This window comes from Oncorhynchus keta, chromosome 22 (assembly GCF_023373465.1).
Source record: "Oncorhynchus keta strain PuntledgeMale-10-30-2019 chromosome 22, Oket_V2, whole genome shotgun sequence".
NCBI classification, from domain to species: Eukaryota; Metazoa; Chordata; class Actinopteri; order Salmoniformes; family Salmonidae; genus Oncorhynchus; species Oncorhynchus keta.
In genome coordinates this window covers 53,557,613-53,578,532 of record NC_068442.1, presented here as the reverse complement: position 1 = coordinate 53,578,532, position 20,920 = coordinate 53,557,613, and positions in this window count along the sequence as shown.

Here is a 20,920-nt window from a genome sequence, read left to right as displayed (position 1 = left end):
TATCTCACTCTCTATTCCAGCACGGTCAGGACAGAGGGCTGTGATGACTGGGGGTCAGAGGTGACACTATCTCACTCTCTGTTCCAGCACGGTCAGGACAGAGGGCTGTGATGACTGGGGGTCAGAGGTGACACTATCTCACTCTCTGTTCCAGCACGGTCAGGACAGAGGGCTGTGATGACTGGGGGTCAGAGGTGACACTATCTCACTCTCTATTCCAGCACGGTCAGGACAGAGGGCTGTGATGACTGGGGGTCAGAGGTGACACTATCTCACTCTCTGTTCCAGCACGGTCAGGACAGAGGGCTGTGATGACTGGGGGTCAGAGGTGACACTATCTCACTCTCTGTTTCAGCACGGTCAGGACAGAGGGCTGTGATGACTGGGGGTCAGAGATGACACTATCTCACTCTCTATTCCAGCACGGTCAGGACAGAGGGCTGTGATGACTGGGGGGTCAGAGATGACACTATCTCACTCTCTGTTCCAGCGCGGTCAGGACAGAGGGCTGTGATGACTGGGGGTCAGAGATGACACTATCTCACTCTCTATTCCAGCACGGTCAGGACAGAGGGCTGTGATGACTGGGGGTCAGAGATGACACTATCTCACTCTCTATTCCAGCACGGTCAGGACAGAGGGCTGTGATGACTGGGGGTCAGAGATGACACTATCTCACTCTCTATTCCAGCACGGTCAGGACAGAGGGCTTTGATGACTGGGGGTCAGAGATGACACTATCTCACTCTCTATTCCAGCACGGTCAGGACAGAGGGCTGTGATGACTGGGGGTCAGAGGTGACACTATCTCACTCTCTGTTCCAGCACGGTCAGGACAGAGGGCTGTGATGACTGGGGGTCAGAGGTGACACTATCTCACTCTCTGTTCCAGCACGGTCAGGACAGAGGGCTGTGATGACTGGGGGGTCAGAGATGACACTATCTCACTCTCTATTCCAGCACGGTCAGGACAGAGGGCTGTGATGACTGGGGGGTCAGAGATGACACTATCTCACTCTCTGTTCCAGCACGGTCAGGACAGAGGGCTGTGATGACTGGGGGGTCAGAGATGACACTATCTCACTCTCTGTTCCAGCACGGTCAGGACAGAGGGCTGTGATGACTGGGGGGTCAGAGATGACACTATCTCACTCTCTGTTCCAGCACGGTCAGGACAGAGGGCTGTGATGACTGGGGGTCAGAGATGACACTATCTCACTCTCTATTCCAGCACGGTCAGGACAGAGGGCTGTGATGACTGGGGGTCAGAGGTGACACTATCTCACTCTCTGTTCCAGCACGGTCAGGACAGAGGGCTGTGATGACTGGGGGTCAGAGATGACACTATCTCACTCTCTATTCCAGCACGGTCAGGACAGAGGGCTGTGATGACTGGGGGTCAGAGGTGACACTATCTCACTCTCTGTTCCAGCACGGTCAGGACAGAGGGCTGTGATGACTGGGGGTCAGAGGTGACACTATCTCACTCTCTGTTCCAGCACGGTCAGGACAGAGACTGGGGGCTGTGATTGACTCAGGACAGAGGGCTGTGGGGTCAGAGGATGACACTATCTCACTCTCTATTCCAGCACGGTCAGGACAGAGGGCTGTGATGACTGGGGGTCAGAGGTGACACTATCTCACTCTCTGTTCCAGCACGGTCAGGACAGAGGGCTGTGATGACTGGGGGTCAGAGGTGACACTATCTCACTCTCTGTTCCAGCACGGTCAGGACAGAGGGCTGTGATGACTGGGGGTCAGAGATGACACTATCTCACTCTCTATTCCAGCACGGTCAGGACAGAGGGCTGTGATGACTGGGGGTCAGAGATGACACTATCTCACTCTCTGTTCCAGCACGGTCAGGACAGAGGGCTGTGATGACTGGGGGTCAGAGATGACACTATCTCACTCTCTGTTCCAGCACGGTCAGGACAGAGGGCTGTGATGACTGGGGGTCAGAGATGACACTATCTCACTCTCTGTTCCAGCACGGTCAGGACAGAGGGCTGTTGATGACAGAGGGCTGTGATGGGGGTCAGAGGTGACACTATCTCACTCTCTATTCCAGCACGGTCAGGACAGAGGGCTGTGATGACTGGGGGTCAGAGGTGACACTATCTCACTCTCTGTTCCAGCATGGTCAGGACAGAGGGCTGTGATGACTGGGGGTCAGAGGTGACACTATCTCACTCTCTGTTCCAGCACGGTCAGGACAGAGGGCTGTGATGACTGGGGGTCAGAGGTGACACTATCTCACTCTCTGTTCCAGCACGGTCAGGACAGAGGGCTGTGATGACTGGGGGGGTCAGAGATGACACTATCTCACTCTCTATTCCAGCACGGTCAGGACAGAGGGCTGTGATGACTGGGGGTCAGAGATGACACTATCTCACTCTCTGTTCCAGCACGGTCAGGACAGAGGGCTGTGATGACTGGGGGTCAGAGATGACACTATCTCACTCTCTGTTCCAGCACGGTCAGGACAGAGGGCTGTGATGACTGGGGGTCAGAGATGACACTATCTCACTCTCTGTTCCAGCACGGTCAGGACAGAGGGCTGTGATGACTGGGGGTCAGAGATGACACTATCTCACTCTCTATTCCAGCACGGTCAGGACAGAGGGCTGTGATGACTGGGGGTCAGAGGTGACACTATCTCACTCTCTGTTCCAGCACGGTCAGGACAGAGGGCTGTGATGACTGGGGGTCAGAGATGACACTATCTCACTCTCTATTCCAGCACGGTCAGGACAGAGGGCTGTGATGACTGGGGGTCAGAGGTGACACTATCTCACTCTCTATTCCAGCACGGTCAGGACAGAGGGCTGTGATGACTGGGGGTCAGAGGTGACACTATCTCACTCTCTGTTCCAGCACGGTCAGGACAGAGGGCTGTGATGACTGGGGGTCAGAGATGACACTATCTCACTCTCTGTTCCAGCACGGTCAGGACAGAGGGCTGTGATGACTGGGGGTCAGAGATGACACTATCTCACTCTCTATTCCAGCACGGTCAGGACAGAGGGCTGTGATGACTCAGGGGGACTGGGGGTCAGAGATGACACTATCTCACTCTCTATTCCAGCACGGTCAGGACAGAGGGCTGTGATGACTGGGGGTCAGAGATGACACTATCTCACTCTCTGTTCCAGCACGGTCAGGACAGAGGGCTGTGATGACTGGGGGTCAGAGGTGACACTATCTCACTCTCTGTTCCAGCACGGTCAGGACAGAGGGCTGTGATGACTGGGGGTCAGAGATGACACTATCTCACTCTCTATTCCAGCACGGTCAGGACAGAGGGCTGTGATGACTGGGGGTCAGAGATGACACTATCTCACTCTCTGTTCCAGCACGGTCAGGACAGAGGGCTGTGATGACTGGGGGTCAGAGATGACACTATCTCACTCTCTGTTCCAGCACGGTCAGGACAGAGGGCTGTGATGACTGGGGGTCAGAGATGACACTATCTCACTCTCTATTCCAGCACGGTCAGGACAGAGGGCTGTGATGACTGGGGGTCAGAGATGACACTATCTCACTCTCTGTTCCAGCACGGTCAGGACAGAGGGCTGTGATGACTGGGGGTCAGAGATGACACTATCTCACTCTCTATTCCAGCACGGTCAGGACAGAGGGCTGTGATGACTGGGGGTCAGAGATGACACTATCTCACTCTCTATTCCAGCACGGTCAGGACAGAGGGCTGTGATGACTGGGGGTCAGAGGTGACACTATCTCACTCTCTATTCCAGCACGGTCAGGACAGAGGGCTGTGATGACTGGGGGTCAGAGGTGACACTATCTCACTCTCTGTTCCAGCACGGTCAGGACAGAGGGCTGTGATGACTGGGGGTCAGAGATGACACTATCTCACTCTCTATTCCAGCACGGTCAGGACAGAGGGCTGTGATGACTGGGGGGTCAGAGATGACACTATCTCACTCTCTATTCCAGCACGGTCAGGACAGAGGGCTGTGATGACTGGGGGTCAGAGATGACACTATCTCACTCTCTATTCCAGCACGGTCAGGACAGAGGGCTGTGATGACTGGGGGTCAGAGATGACACTATCTCACTCTCTGTTCCAGCACGGTCAGGACAGAGGGCTGTGATGACTGGGGGGGGGTCAGAGATGACACTATCTCATCTCTCTATTCCAGCACGGTCAGGACAGAGGGCTGTGATGACTGGGGGTCAGAGGTGACACTATCTCACTCTCTATTCCAGCACGGTCAGGACAGAGGGCTGTGATGACTGGGGGTCAGAGGTGACACTATCTCACTCTCTGTTCCAGCACGGTCAGGACAGAGGGCTGTGATGACTGGGGGGGTCAGAGATGACACTATCTCACTCTCTATTCCAGCACGGTCAGGACAGAGGGCTGTGATGACTGGGGGTCAGAGATGACACTATCTCACTCTCTGTTCCAGCACGGTCAGGACAGAGGGCTGTGATGACTGGGGGGTCAGAGATGACACTATCTCACTCTCTGTTCCAGCACGGTCAGGACAGAGGGCTGTGATGACTGGGGGGTCAGAGATGACACTATCTCACTCTCTATTCCAGCACGGTCAGGACAGAGGGCTGTGATGACTGGGGGTCAGAGGTGACACTATCTCACTCTCTGTTCCAGCACGGTCAGGACAGAGGGCTGTGATGACTGGGGGTCAGAGGTGACACTATCTCACTCTCTGTTCCAGCACGGTCAGGACAGAGGGCTGTGATGACTGGGGGTCAGAGATGACACTACTATTCCAGCACGGTCAGGACAGAGGGCTGTGATGATGACACTATCTCACTCTCTGTTCCAGCACGGTCAGGACAGAGGGCTGTGATGACTGGGGGTCAGAGATGACACTATCTCACTCTCTGTTCCAGCACGGTCAGGACAGAGGGCTGTGATGACTGGGGGTCAGAGATGACACTATCTCACTCTCTGTTCCAGCACGGTCAGGACAGAGGGCTGTGATGACTGGGGGTCAGAGGATGACACTATCTCACTCTCTGTTCCAGCACGGTCAGGACAGGGCTGTGATGACAGAGGGCTGTTCCAGCACGGTCAGGACAGAGGGCTGTGATGACAGCACGGGGGTCAGAGGTGACACTATCTCACTCTCTGTTCCAGCACGGTCAGGACAGAGGGCTGTGATGACTCGGGGGTCAGAGATGACACTATCTCACTCTCTATTCCAGCACGGTCAGGACAGAGGGCTGTGATGACTCGGGGGTCAGAGATGACACTATCTCACTCTCTATTCCAGCACGGTCAGGACAGAGGGCTGTGATGACTGGGGGTCAGAGATGACACTATCTCACTCTCTATTCCAGCACGGTCAGGACAGAGGGCTGTGATGACTGGGGGGTCAGAGATGACACTATCTCACTCTCTATTCCAGCACGGTCAGGACAGAGGGCTGTGATGACTGGGGGTCAGAGGTAACACTATCTCACTCTCTGTTCCAGCACGGTCAGGACAGAGGGCTGTGATGACTGGGGGTCAGAGGTGACACTATCTCACTCTCTGTTCCAGCACGGTCAGGACAGAGGGCTGTGATGACTGGGGGGGTCAGAGATGACACTATCTCACTCTCTATTCCAGCACGGTCAGGACAGAGGGCTGTGATGACTGGGGGGTCAGAGATGACACTATCTCACTCTCTGTTCCAGCACGGTCAGGACAGAGGGCTGTGATGACTGGGGGTCAGAGATGACACTATCTCACTCTCTGTTGTTCCAGCACGGTCAGGACAGAGGGCTGTGATGACTGGGGGTCAGAGATGACACTATCTCACTCTCTGTTCCAGCACGGTCAGGACAGAGGGCTGTGATGACTGGGGGTCAGAGATGACACTATCTCACTCTCTGTTCCAGCACGGTCAGGACAGAGGGCTGTGATGACTGGGGGTCAGAGGTGACACTATCTCACTCTCTGTTCCAGCACGGTCAGGACAGAGGGCTGTGATGACTGGGGGTCAGAGATGACACTATCTCACTCTCTATTCCAGCACGGTCAGGACAGAGGGCTGTGATGACTGGGGGTCAGAGGTGACACTATCTCACTCTCTATTCCAGCACGGTCAGGACAGAGGGCTGTGATGACTGGGGGTCAGAGGTGACACTATCTCACTCTCTGTTCCAGCACGGTCAGGACAGAGGGCTGTGATGACTGGGGGTCAGAGATGACACTATCTCACTCTCTATTCCAGCACGGTCAGGACAGAGGGCTGTGATGACTGGGGGTCAGAGGTGACACTATCTCACTCTCTGTTCCAGCACGGTCAGGACAGAGGGCTGTGATGACTGGGGGTCAGAGATGACACTATCTCACTCTCTATTCCAGCACGGTCAGGACAGAGGGCTGTGATGACTGGGGGTCAGAGGTGACACTATCTCACTCTCTATTCCAGCATGGTCAGGACAGAGGGCTGTGATGACTGGGGGTCAGAGGTGACACTATCTCACTCTCTGTTCCAGCACGGTCAGGACAGAGGGCTGTGATGACTGGGGGTCAGAGATGACACTATCTCACTCTCTATTCCAGCACGGTCAGGACAGAGGGCTGTGATGACTGGGGGTCAGAGATGACACTATCTCACTCTCTGTTCCAGCACGGTCAGGACAGAGGGCTGTGATGACTGGGGGTCAGAGATGACACTATCTCACTCTCTGTTCCAGCACGGTCAGGACAGAGGGCTGTGATGACTGGGGGTCAGAGATGACACTATCTCACTCTCTGTTCCAGCACGGTCAGGACAGAGGGCTGTGATGACTGGGGGTCAGAGGTGACACTATCTCACTCTCTATTCCAGCACGGTCAGGACAGAGGGCTGTGATGACTGGGGGTCAGAGGTGACACTATCTCACTCTCTGTTCCAGCACGGTCAGGACAGAGGGCTGTGATGACTGGGGGTCAGAGATGACACTATCTCACTCTCTGTTCCAGCATGGTCAGGACAGAGGGCTGTGATGACTGGGGGTCAGAGGTGACACTATCTCACTCTCTGTTCCAGCACGGTCAGGACAGAGGGCTGTGATGACTGGGGGTCAGAGATGACACTATCTCACTCTCTATTCCAGCACGGTCAGGACAGAGGGCTGTGATGACTGGGGGTCAGAGATGACACTATCTCACTCTCTGTTCCAGCACGGTCAGGACAGAGGGCTGTGATGACTGGGGGTCAGAGATGACACTATCTCACTCTCTGTTCCAGCACGGTCAGGACAGAGGGCTGTGATGACTGGGGGTCAGAGATGACACTATCTCACTCTCTGTTCCAGCACGGTCAGGACAGAGGGCTGTGATGACTGGGGGTCAGAGATGACACTATCTCACTCTCTGTTCCAGCGGTCAGGACAGAGGGCTGTGATGACTGGGGGTCAGAGATGACACTATCTCACTCTCTATTCCAGCACGGTCAGGACAGAGGGCTGTGATGACTGGGGGTCAGAGATGACACTATCTCACTCTCTATTCCAGCACGGTCAGGACAGAGGGCTGTGATGACTGGGGGTCAGAGATGACACTATCTCACTCTCTGTTCCAGCACGGTCAGGACAGAGGGCTGTGATGACTGGGGGGTCAGAGATGACACTATCTCACTCTCTATTCCAGCACGGTCAGGACAGAGGGCTGTGATGACTGGGGGTCAGAGGTGACACTATCTCACTCTCTATTCCAGCACTGTGATGACTGGGGGTCAGAGATGACACTATCTCACTCTCTGTTCCAGCACGGTCAGGACAGAGGGCTGTGATGACTGGGGGTCAGAGGTGACACTATCTCACTCTCTATTCAAGCACCGTGATGACTGGGGGTCAGAGATGACACTATCTCACTCTCTATTCCAGCACTGTGATGACTGGGGGTCAGAGATGACACTATCTCACTCTCTGTTCCAGCACGTTCAGGACAGAGGGCTCTGAGTTGGATGTGGTGACTGACCTGAGTGTTGGGAAATTAACAAACTGTCTGTCAGGTATGAACAGTGTGGCGATTTTATTTTGAAGCTATTTTAAAGCATTCAATTGAAATTGTATCATTGTTTTTTGTATCACTGCGAGCCGCAAATTAAGGGGCTCGCGGGTGAGTACCACAGACATACACTGTAGGGACCTACACACTTAAATACACAGACAAACACGCTTAAATACACAGACAAACACGCTTAAATACACAGACAAACACGCTTAAATACACAGACAAACACGCTTAAATACACAGACAAACACGCTTAGACCGTCACACAATTAACATGGCCTTTATACTGGCACTGTGACAGGCTGTTGCAGTTATATTGAGGACAAACGAGCTGAAAGACAAGAGGTCAGTTTACCCACAAATAGGCCAAATGAACTGAAAAAGGCATTACTCAACATTTACATTTACATTTAAGTCATTTAGCAGACGCTCTTATCCAGAGCGACTTACAAATTGGTGCATACACCTTATGACATCCAGTGGAACAGCCACTTGCATCTAAATCTTTTTTGGGGGAAGGATTACTTACCCTATCCTAGGTATTCCTTGAAGAGGTGGGGTTTCAGGTGTCAACATTGGCTTACTGTGGTGGTAGGATTACTTTCTTGCCATTCTGGTTTGGAGGTGAGCAGGCTGTGGCAGGTTATGCCTCAGCTAGTCTAATCTCAAATCTCAAACGTCCAGAGAAAACCACCCTGATTGATTTGATATTAATTAACAAATGTTCCACATAAATATTCTGAGATTGGTGTTAAAAAAATAAATAAAAAAAAGACTTAAGTGACCATTGTGCTGTTGTTGCTGTTATAAATACTAAGGTTCCTAAGACAAACCCACGCTTTATTCATAAGAGAAATGTTAAAAGTTTTAATCAGCAGGCTTTCATGATTTGTTTATTTTGACTGGAGCAGATTGAGCTTATTCCTGATGTGGAAACTGCCTGGAAATTCTTTCATTACTTTTTTTCCAAATAGTAAACATGCCCCATTCCACAGGTTCAGAGTTAAAGGGAGGGATAATGCATGCTTTTCTCCCAATAGTAAACAAACATGCCCCATTCCACAGGTTCAGAGTTAAAGGGAGGGATAATGCATGCTTTTCTCCCAATAGTAAACAAACATGCCCCATTCCACAGGTTCAGAGTTAAAGGGAGGGATAATGCATGGTTTTCTCCCAATAGTAAACAAACATGCCCCATTCCACAGGTTCAGAGTTAAAGGGAGGGATAATGCATGGTTTTCTCCCAATAGTAAACAAACATGCCCCATTCCACAGGTTCAGAGTTTTTCTTTTCTCCCAATAGTAAACAAACATGCCCCATTCCACAGGTTCAGAGTTAAAGGTAGGGATAATGCATGGTTTTCTCCCAATAGTAAACAAACATGCCCCATTCCACAGGTAAAGAGTTAAAGGGAGGGATAATGCATGGTTTTCTCCCAATAGTAAACAAACATGCCCCATTCCACAGGTTCAGAGTTAAAGGGAGGGATAATGCATGGTTTTCTTCCACGCTGTCTTTGCAGCAGGGTAGCCTAGTGGTTAGAGCGTTGGACTAGTAACCGAAAGGTTGCAAGTTCGAATCCCTGAGCTGACAAAGTACAAATCTGTCGTTCTGCCCCTGAACAGGCAGTTAACCCACTGTTCCTAGGCCGTCATTGAAAATAAGAATTTGTTCTTAACTGACTTGCCTAGTAAAATAAAGGTAAAATAAAGGTAAAATAAAAAAATAAAAAAAATTCACAAACATAATCTAGCCTAGTAAGGCAAGGACATCATGTTCTGATGCTGATTGGCTGGTTTTTAGGCTGCTACTAAACAAGTGTTCTTGTTATCCTCTTGGAACCTATTGAGGCTCCAACTATAATGTCACTCTGATCAGGGTGCTTTAACTCACTGTCTAATTCAGGGGGGGGGGGGACGGACGCTGGAATCTGTTATGTTTATAATTAATGGATTTTTTGTTTTGTTCATAACTGCGTTGGAAGTAAGCCCATCTGATCTGTAACACCAAACTGCCACCATCTGTCTATGAGACATCAGTAATCTCTGTTTGCTGACAGTGACCTCTTCAAAGACAATGTAGTAATTGAGGGGGTGGGAAAAGTGGGTTAGCCCTAACCCTAACCCTAACCCAATGTAGTATTTGAGGAGGGGGTGGGAAAAGTGGGTTAGCCCTAACCCTAACCCTAACCCAATGTAGTAATTGAGGAGGGGGTGGGAAAAGTGGGTTAGCCCTAACCCTAACCCTAACCCAATGTAGTATTTGAGGAGGGGGTGGGAAAAGTGGGTTAGCCCTAACCCTAACCCAATGTAGTATTTGAGGAGGGGGGGGGTGGGAGCCCTAACCCTAACCCTAACCCAATGTAGTATTTGCGTTAGCCCTAACCCAAACCCTAACCCTAACCCAATGTAGTATTTGAGGAGGGGGTGGGAAAAGTGGGTTAGCCCTAACCCTAACCCAATGTAGTAATTGAGGAGGGGGTGGGAAAAGTGGGTTAGCCCTAACCCTAACCCAATGTAGTAATTGAGGAGGGGGTGGGAAAAGTGGGTTAGCCCTAACCCTAACCCAATGTAGTATTTGAGGAGGGGGTGGGAAAAGTGGGTTAGCCCTAACCCTAACCCAATGTAGTAATTGAGGAGGGGGTGGGAAAAGTGGGTTAGCCCTAACCCTAACCTAACACTAACCCTAACCCTAACCCGAACCCAAACCCTAACCCAAACCTAACCCTAACCAAACCCTAACCCTAACTCAATGTAGTAATTGAGGAGGGGGTGGGAAAAGTGGACCCAAAGCGTGGGCATGCACTGCACCATGTACCAAAGGTTTCTTTCAGAAAGTAGGTTGTGAGTATACTAGGACGGGTCATTCAGGGTTCAAAGGCCAATCAGTGAGGAAAGGGGGGTCAGGTCAAAGATCGTCCGTGAGATCAGATCTTTAAGAGCATGTTTCCATGCAGGCTCATTTGATAAGAGGTTGAAACTATCTTGTACAACGAACCTCGAGGGGACAAAATTCAGTCCCATTCAAAATATTATTTTCCTTAACCCTTAACCCTAAACCTAACCTTAACCCTAGCTCCTAACCCTAACCCTAAAACCAACAATAGCTCCTAGCCCTAAACCTAACCCTAGCTCCTAAATCTAACCCTAACCCTAAGCCTTATCCTAAACCCTAACACCTAACACTAATTCTAACCTTAACCCTAAACCCCCAAGAAATAGAATTTGACCTTGTAGGGACCAACAAAATGTCCCCAGTTGTTTGTTTACTACTCTAGTGGGGAAATCTAGTCCCCAGAAGTATAGTTAAATACATCTACACACACACACACACACACACACACACACACACACACACACACACACACACACACACACACACACACACACACACACACACACACACACACACACACACACACACACACACACACACACAAACGTACACACAAACGTACACACTTATGCTATTTTATTATTCGTTCGGTCTGAGATATGAAGCTCTGTAGACGGAAACCCTTTAGCAGAAGCACAGCAATAGAGCACATGGTCTCTTCTCCTATAGAGCACATGGTCTCTTCCCCTATAGAGCACATGGTCTCTTCTCCTATAGAACACATGGTCTCTTCTCCTATAGAGCACATGGTCTCTTCCCCTATAGAGCACATGGTCTCTTCTCCTATAGAACACATGGTCTCTTCTCCTATAGAACACATGGTCTCTTCCCCTATAGAACACATGGTCTCTTCCCCTATAGAACACATGGTCTCTTCTCCTATAGAACACATGGTCTCTTCTCCTATAGAACACATGGTCTCTTCCCCTATAGAACACGTGGTCTCTTCCCCTATAGAACACGTGGTCTCTTCCCCTATAGAACACGTGGTCTCTTCCCCTATAGAACACATGGTCTCCTCCCCTATAGAACACATGGTCTCTTCCCCTATAGAACACATGGTCTCTTCCCCTATAGAACACGTGGTCTCTTCTCCTATAGAACACATGGTCTCTTCCCCTATAGAACACATGGTCTCTTCCCCTATAGAACACATGGTCTCTTCTCTTATAGAACACATGGTCTCTTCCCCTATAGAACACATGGTCTCTTCCCTCTTATAGAACACATGGTCTCTTCCCCTATAGAACACATGGTCTCTTCCCCTATAGAACACATGGTCTCTTCTCTTATAGAGCACATGGTCTCTTCCCCTATAGAACACATGGTCTCTTCCCCTATAGAACACATGGTCTCTTCCCCTATAGAACACATGGTCTCTTCCCCTATAGAACACATGGTCTCCTCCCCTATAGAACACATGGTCTCCTCCCCTATAGAACACATGGTCTCTTCTCCTATAGAACACATGGTCTCTTCCCCTATAGAACACATGGTCTCCTCCCCTATAGAACACATGGTCTCTTCTCCTATAGAACACATGGTCTCTTCCCCTATAGAACACATGGTCTCTTCCCCTATAGAACACATGGTCTCTTCCCCTATAGAACACATGGTCTCTTCCCCTATAGAACACATGGTCTCTTCCCCAATAGAACACATGGTCTCTTCTCCTATAGAACACATGGTATCTTCCCTATAGAACACATGGTCTCTTTCCCTATAGAACACATGGTCTCTTCCCTATAGAACACATGGTCTCTTCCCCTATAGAACACATGGTCTCTTCCCTATAGAACACATGGTCTCTTCCCCTATAGAACACATGGTCTCTTCTCCTATAGAACACATGGTATCTTCCCCTATAGAACACATGGTCTCCTCCCCTATAGAACACATGGTCTCTTCTCCTATAGAACACATGGTCTCTTCCCCTATAGAACACATGGTCTCTTCCCCTATAGAACACATGGTCTCTTCCCCTATAGAACACATGGTCTCTTCCCCTATAGAACACATGGTCTCTTCCCCTATAGAACACATGGTCTCTTCTCCTATAGAACACATGGTATCTTCCCCTATAGAACACATGGTCTCCTCCCCTATAGAACACATGGTCTCTTCTCCTATAGAACACATGGTCTCTTCCCCTATAGAACACATGGTCTCTTCCCCTATAGAACACATGGTCTCTTCCCCTATAGAACACATGGTATCTTCCCCTATAGAACACATGGTCTCTTCTCCTATAGAACACATGGTCTCTTCCCCTATAGAACACATGGTCTCTTCCCCTATAGAACACATGGTCTCTTCCCCAATAGAACACATGGTCTCTTCTCCTATAGAACACATGGTATCTTCCCCTATAGAACACATGGTCTCTTCCCCTATAGAACACATGGTCTCTTCCCCTATAGAACACATGGTCTCTTCCCCTATAGAACACATGGTCTCTTCCCCTATAGAACACATGGTCTCTTCCCCTATAGAACACATGGTCTCTTCTCCTATAGAACACATGGTATCTTCCCCTATAGAACACATGGTCTCCTCCCCTATAGAACACATGGTCTCTTCTCCTATAGAACACATGGTCTCTTCCCCTATAGAACACATGGTCTCTTCCCCTATAGAACACATGGTCTCTTCCCCTATAGAACACATGGTCTCTTCCCTATAGAACACATGGTCTCTTCCCTATAGAACACATGGTCTCTTCTCCTATAGAACACATGGTCTCTTCCCCTATAGAACACATGGTCTCTTCCCCTATAGAACACATGGTCTCTTCCCCTATAGAACACATGGTATCTTCCCCTATAGAACACATGGTCTCTTCTCCTATAGAACACATGGTCTCTTCCCCTATAGAACACATGGTCTCTTCCCCTATAGAACACATGGTCTCCTCCCCTATAGAACACATGGTCTCTTCTCCTATAGAACACATGGTCTCTTCCCCTATAGAACACATGGTCTCTTCCCCCATAGAACACATGGCAAGCAGCATCCCATATCACACTTTGCTAAGCTCCTCTTAGTATTCACAACAGCCAATCATACTATTAGAATAATAGAGACATTATGGTAGATCAGAGGCATGGTGGTTCCCACCATAACAACAATAACTTACGTAAATGTGTGCAACTGAGAAAAGGGTGGAAACACACCTGTTTCGTTATACCTGTCTAACTAGATCACCCTGGAATAATCAAATGACCAAGGGCTTGTCACAACATGTACCGGGAAATAGTCTCGTTTCAGAATCACATTTCCTTCTCCAAGCATCCTAATACCTCATAATCTGTAATTGCAACAATGGATTCAAGTGGTAGACCTATATAATAACAGAGTCAGTAGTAGTATCATGTCTATATAAAAACAGAGTCAGTAGTAGTATCATGTCTATACAATAACAGAGTCAGTAGTAGTATCATGTCTATATAATAACAGAGTCAGTAGTAGTATCATGTCTATATAATAACAGAGTCAGTAGTAGTAGTAGTATCATGTCTATATAATAACAGAGTCAGTAGTAGTATCATGTCTATATAATAACAGAGTCAGTAGTAGTAGTAGTATCATGTCTATATAATAACAGAGTCAGTAGTAGTATCATGTCTATATAATAAGAGTCAGTAGTAGTAGTAGTATCATGTCTATATAATAACAGAGTCAGTAGTAGTATCATGTCTATATAATAACAGAGTCAGAGTCATAACTATTTGTAGTCGTGGTATCGTACCTATATAACATCATAGGTATTTGTAGTCGTGGTATCGTACCATACTTTGACACGATATTAGCTGTATTGTGAGGGTATGTGACTTGTTAACATGCCTGTTAAGCTTCAGAAGGTGGTTTACTGTATGTAGATACTGTAGCCGTCTTTTCTTGGTTGGGGGTGAGTCATCTATTACCTGTCATGTATGGAACCAGGAAACATATCTGTGTCGTGGTCGCCTTCCTGTACAAACCAGGAAACATTTCTGTGTCGCGGTCGCCTTCCTGTACAAACCAGGAAACATTTCTGTGTCGCGGTCGCCTTCCTGTACAAACCAGGAAACATCTCTGCCTCGTGGTCGCCTTCCTGTACAAACCAGGAAACATCTCTGCTTCGTGGTCGCCTTCCTGTACAAACCAGGAAACATCTCTGTCGCGGTCGCCTTCCTGTACAAACCAGGAAACATCTCTGCCTCGTGGTCGCCTTCCTGTACAAACCAGGAAACATCTCTGCCTCGTGGTCGCCTTCCTGTACAAAGCAGGAAACATCTCTGTCGCGGCCGCCTTCCTGTACAAACCAGGAAACATCTCTGCCTCGTGGTCGCCTTCCTGTACAAACCAGGAAACATCTCTGCCTCGTGGTCGCCTTCCTGTACAAACCAGGAAACATCTCTGTCGCGGTCGCCTTCCTGTACAAACCAGGAAACATCTCTGTCGCGGTCGCCTTCCTGTACAAACCAGGAAACATCTCTGTCGCGGTCGCCTTCCTGTACAAACCAGGAAACATCTCTGTCGTGGTCGCCTTTCTGTACAAACCAGGAAACATCTCTGCCTTGTGGTCGCCTTCCTGTACAAACCAGGAAACATCTCTGTCGCGGCCGCCTTCCTGTACAAACCAGGAAACATCTCTGCCTCGTGGTCGCCTTCCTGTACAAACCAGGAAACATCTCTGCCTCGTGGTCGCCTTCCTGTACAAACCAGGAAACATTTCTGTGTCGCGGTCGCCTTCCTGTACAAACCAGGAAACATCTCTGTCGCGGTCGCCTTCCTGTACAAACCAGGAAACATCTCTGTTGCGGTCGCCTTCCTGTACAAACCAGGAAACATCTCTGTTGCGGTCGCCTTCCTGTACAAACCAGGAAACATCTCTGCCTCGTGGTCACCTTTCTGTACAAACCAGGAAACATCTCTGCCTCGTGGTCGCCTTCCTGTACAAACCATGAAACATCTCTGTCGCGGTCGCCTTCCTGTACAAACCAGGAAACATCTCTGCCTCGCGGTCGCCTTCCTGTACAAACCAGGAAACATCTCTGCCTCGCGGTCGCCTTCCTGTACAAACCAGGAAACATCTCTGCCTCGTGGTCGCCTTCCTGTACAAACCAGGAAACATCTCTGCCTCGCGGTCGCCTTCCTGTACAAACCAGGAAACATCTCTGCCTCGTGGTCGCCTTCCTGTACAAACCATGAAACATCTCTGTCGCGGTCGCCTTCCTGTACAAACCAGGAAACATCTCTGCCTCGCGGTCGCCTTCCTGTACAAACCAGGAAACATCTCTGTCGCGGTCGCCTTCCTGTACAAACCAGGAAACATCTCTTGCGTTTGTTAAGTAAAATCAGATGAAATCAAAGAACAACGTGCACTGGTTTTCATAACAAGTCATGTTTATTCATGGTTAGGGACGTGCTAAACCTCTATACAGTGGGAGTGGAGAACAAGCTCCGCTCTGAGTCGTTAACTCACCAGGTTCTAGCATAGAAATGGAATCTATAGAAGGGGTCTCCCCATTCACGCCAGTGACGTCATAATGGGTGGGCTGGCAGCCATTAGGAGTGTACCCATAGAAGCACATGTACCCCACTAGTTTAGCAGTCAAAACTGCCAGATGTAGAGGTTCTAAGCCCTTTCTAAAGATTATATTTCTATGGTATTGCTGCTAGTCTGGGAAAGATTTGTCAGGAAATATTCACAAGCATGTCTATTAGTTTGAGAAGAGAAAATTAAGCTGCAGTTTTATTACAAGAACACTGACTGTGAAAGATGCATCTGTACAGCATTTTAACAGTTAAAAACCACTGAACACGTTTGTCTAGTGAGAAAAGACCGAGTAAGATGACATTGCTCGATTAACTACATTTAAACCTCAGGTTTGCATCAAGCATAAAATATCCTATCCTACAGACAGAGAGACAGACTACATGATCTACAGTACACCACACCTAGTCAGGGATGGGCAGGCTGGCCTTCAGCCTCAATGTACAGCATGACCCGACTCATCCAGCAGTCGGCACATCACATTGGTTGTTTCCCCACCCCAAATTGCATCCTATTCCCTATATAGTGCACTACTATAGACCAGAGCCCTATATAGTGCACTACTATAGACCAGAGCCCTATTCCCTATATAGTGCACTACTATAGACCAGAGCCCTGTTCCCTATATAGTGCACTACTTTAGACCAGAGCCCTATTCCCTATATAGTTAACTACTTTAGACCAGAGCCCTATTCCCTATATAGTGCACTACTATAGACCAGAGCCCTATTCCCTATATAGTGCACTACTATAGACCAGAGCCCTATTAAACCTATATAGTTTGCACTACTATAGATAAAGCCCTATTCCTATATACAGACTTTAGACCAGAGCCCTATTCCCTATATAGTGCACTACTATAGACCAGAGCCCTATTCAGCCTCAATAGTACACTACTTTAGACCAGAGCCCTATTCCTCATATAGTACACTACTTTCCCCAGACCAAATTGCCCTATTCCCTATATAGTGCACTACTTTAGACCAGAGCCCCTATTCCCTATATAGTACACTACTTTAGACCAGAGCCCTATTCCCTATATAGTGCACTACTTTAGACCAGAGCCCTATTCCCTATATAGTGCACTACTATAGACCAGAGCCCTATTCCCTATATAGTGCACTACTATAGACCAGAACCCTATTCCCTATATAGTGCACTACTATAGACCAGAGCCCTATTCCCTATATAGTGCACTACTATAGACCAGAGCCCTATTCCCTATATAGTGCACTACTATAGACCAGAACCCTATTCCCTATATAGTGCACTACTTTAGACCAGAGCCCTATTCCCTATATAGTGCACTACTATAGACCAGAGCCCTATTCCCTATATAGTGCACTACTATAGACCAGAACCCTATTCCCTATATAGTGCACTACTATAGACCAGAACCCTATTCCCTATATAGTGCACTACTGTAGACCAGAGCCCTATTCCCTATATAGTGCACTACTATAGACCAGAGCCCTATTCCCTATATAGTGCACTACTTTAGACCAGAGCCCTATTCCCTATATAGTGCACTACTTTAGACCAGAGCCCTATTCCCTATATAGTGCACTACTTTAGACCAGAGCCCTATTCCCTAATAGTGCACTACTTTAGACCAGAGCCCTATTCCCTATATAGTGCACTACTATAGACCAGAGCCCTATCCCCTAATAGTGCACTACTATAGACCAGAGCCCTATTCCTATATAGTGCACTACTATAGACCAGAGCCCTATCCCTAATAGTGCACTACTATAGACCAGAGCCCTATTCCCTATATAGTGCACTACTATAGACCAGAGCCCTATTCCCTATATAGTGCACTACTATAGACCAGAGCCCTATTCCCTAATAGTGCACTACTATAGACCAGAGCCCTATTCCCTATATAGTGCACTACTATAGACCAGAGCCCTATTCCCTATATAGTGCACTACTATAGACCAGAGCCCTATCCCCTAATAGTGCACTACTATAGACCAGAGCCCTATTCCCTAATAGTGCACTACTATAGACCAGAGCCCTATTCCCTAATAGTGCACTACTATAGACCAGAGCCCTATTCCCTAATAGTGCACTACTTTAGACCAGAGCCCTATCCCCTAATAGTGCACTACTTTAGACCAGAGCCTGGAAAGAGGGTGCCAAGTCACGACGTTCTCTCAAAGTTGCTGTTGCATCGCAGTCCCATTAAAACATCATCCCATCCACATTAAAACATCATCCCATCCACATTAAAACATCGTCCCATCCACATTAAAACATCGTCCCATCCACATTAAAACATCGTCCCATCCACATTAAAACATCGTCCCATCCACATTAAAACATCGTCCCATCCACATTAAAACATCATCCCATCCACATTAAAACATCGTCCCATCCACATTAAAACATCGTCCCATCCACATTAAAACATCGTCCCATCCACATTAAAACATCATCCCATCCACATTAAAACATCATCCCATCCACATTAAAACATCGTCCCATCCACATTAAAACATCGTCCCATCCACATTAAAACATCGTCCCATCCACATTAAAACATCGTCCCATCCACATTAAAACATCATCCCATCCACATTAAAACATCGTCCCATCCACATTAAAACATCGTCCCATCCACATTAAAACATCGTCCCATCCACATTAAAACATCGTCCCATCCACATTAAAACATCGTCCCATCCACATTAAAACATCATCCCATCCACATTAAAACATCGTCCCATCCACATTAAAACATCGTCCCATCCACATTAAAACATCATCCCATCCACATTAAAACATCGTCCCATCCACAATAAAACATCGTCCCATCCACATTAAAACATCATCCCATCCACATGAAAACATCGTCCCATCCACATGAAAACATCATCCCATCCACATTAAAACATCATCCCATCCACATTAAAACATCGTCCCATCCACATTAAAACATCGTCCCATCCACATTAAAACATCGTCCCATCCACATTAAAACATCGTCCCATCCACATTAAAACATCATCCCATCCACATTAAAACATAGTCCGATCTCAGGATTGTGACACTGTCTCTAGTCCTGTTATAGTGGAGAGGAGGAGGCTGTACCCAGGTCAGGAGAGGAGAAAACACACTGTCTCTAGTCCTGTTATAGTGGAGAGGAGGAGGCTGTACCCAGGTCAGGAGAGGAGAAAACACACTGTCTCTAGTCCTGTTATAGTGGAGAGGAGGAGGCTGTACCCAGGTCAGGAGAGGAGAAAACACACTGTCTCTAGTCCTGTTATAGTGGAGAGGAGGAGGCTGTACCCAGGTCAGGAGAAAACAACAAAACAAAAACCAACAAGTGTACAGTACAGTATAATTAATCAATCCCCCTCACTGGTTTTTGGTGCAGAGTGGTATGTTTCAGTGGGCATGAATGAGGAGGTGACATTATCACATTCTTCATTCTTCACAAAGAGGTATCTTAATATGTCTGACTTTAGGCTGTTCTAGTCTATAAGTATCCTGTATCCTGTCCTTTCTTTCTCTTCAAAGTAGTCCTGAAGTTCTGTGACTCTCCAGGCCTGGAGATTTATATGATTCTAAAATAGTATTTTTTTTTTAATACCTAATTCAGGCCCTTGTCCTCAGGCAACAGCGTGTGGTATGCAGTCACAGTCAGACTTAGGTACATTACAAAGGGCTGTGTGAAATCAATAACTCAAATACAGAAGCTTCAGGAAGAAGACTAATAACTACCTTGAAGTTCTCACTTTGAGGTTTCTTCTTCTTCTTTTGTCTGAGACTCTTCTGACATCAGGGATTCAACAGTGTTTTACTGTGCATTTGTAAGCCCACTATGGAGAGCTGTTGCTCCAGCTATTGAAGGCATGTTCTGATGCTAGCTCACGTGGCTCCAACTTGGACTAGTATTTGGCTCATTTAGGTGGGTCAGGATTAAATGTTTCACCAGTATTCACAAGGGTGGTGCTTCTCTTTTTGGAGATGTGTGAGTAAGATATTCTCAAATGTTTAACTCTACACTAACCTTCAAGACACAGTACTACAAATGTGATGAATATGTTTTTAAAAAATTTTTTTTTACAGTGTTTGAAAGACTACAAAACTAGATTTTCACTAACTCTCAAACACCTATATGTTCTGAGAAGTCTCACATAAGACATTGGAAAATAATAGCGTACATTTCAAAATAAAAGTAGGGTTTGTTCTGATCACTGGTTAACCACAACACCAGCACATTAAGTTACCTGGTTAATTCAGTTTAAATGACATCCACTGTGAATCTATAAAAACAAAACAAAACAAAATGACAACATTACATAATGGCAACTTCACTTTGGTAGTAATAACTTTTTAACAGTTTAAACAACAGACAGAAAATAAGTCCATGTTTTGTCATCGTGGGGAGTTGACATATCTGGAGGATGTATATTTACAACGAAGTGCTTCAAGGCCCCGATTACGCTTTAGGAAATGATGCTTTTCCTGCACACGCCTTCACTCCACACTT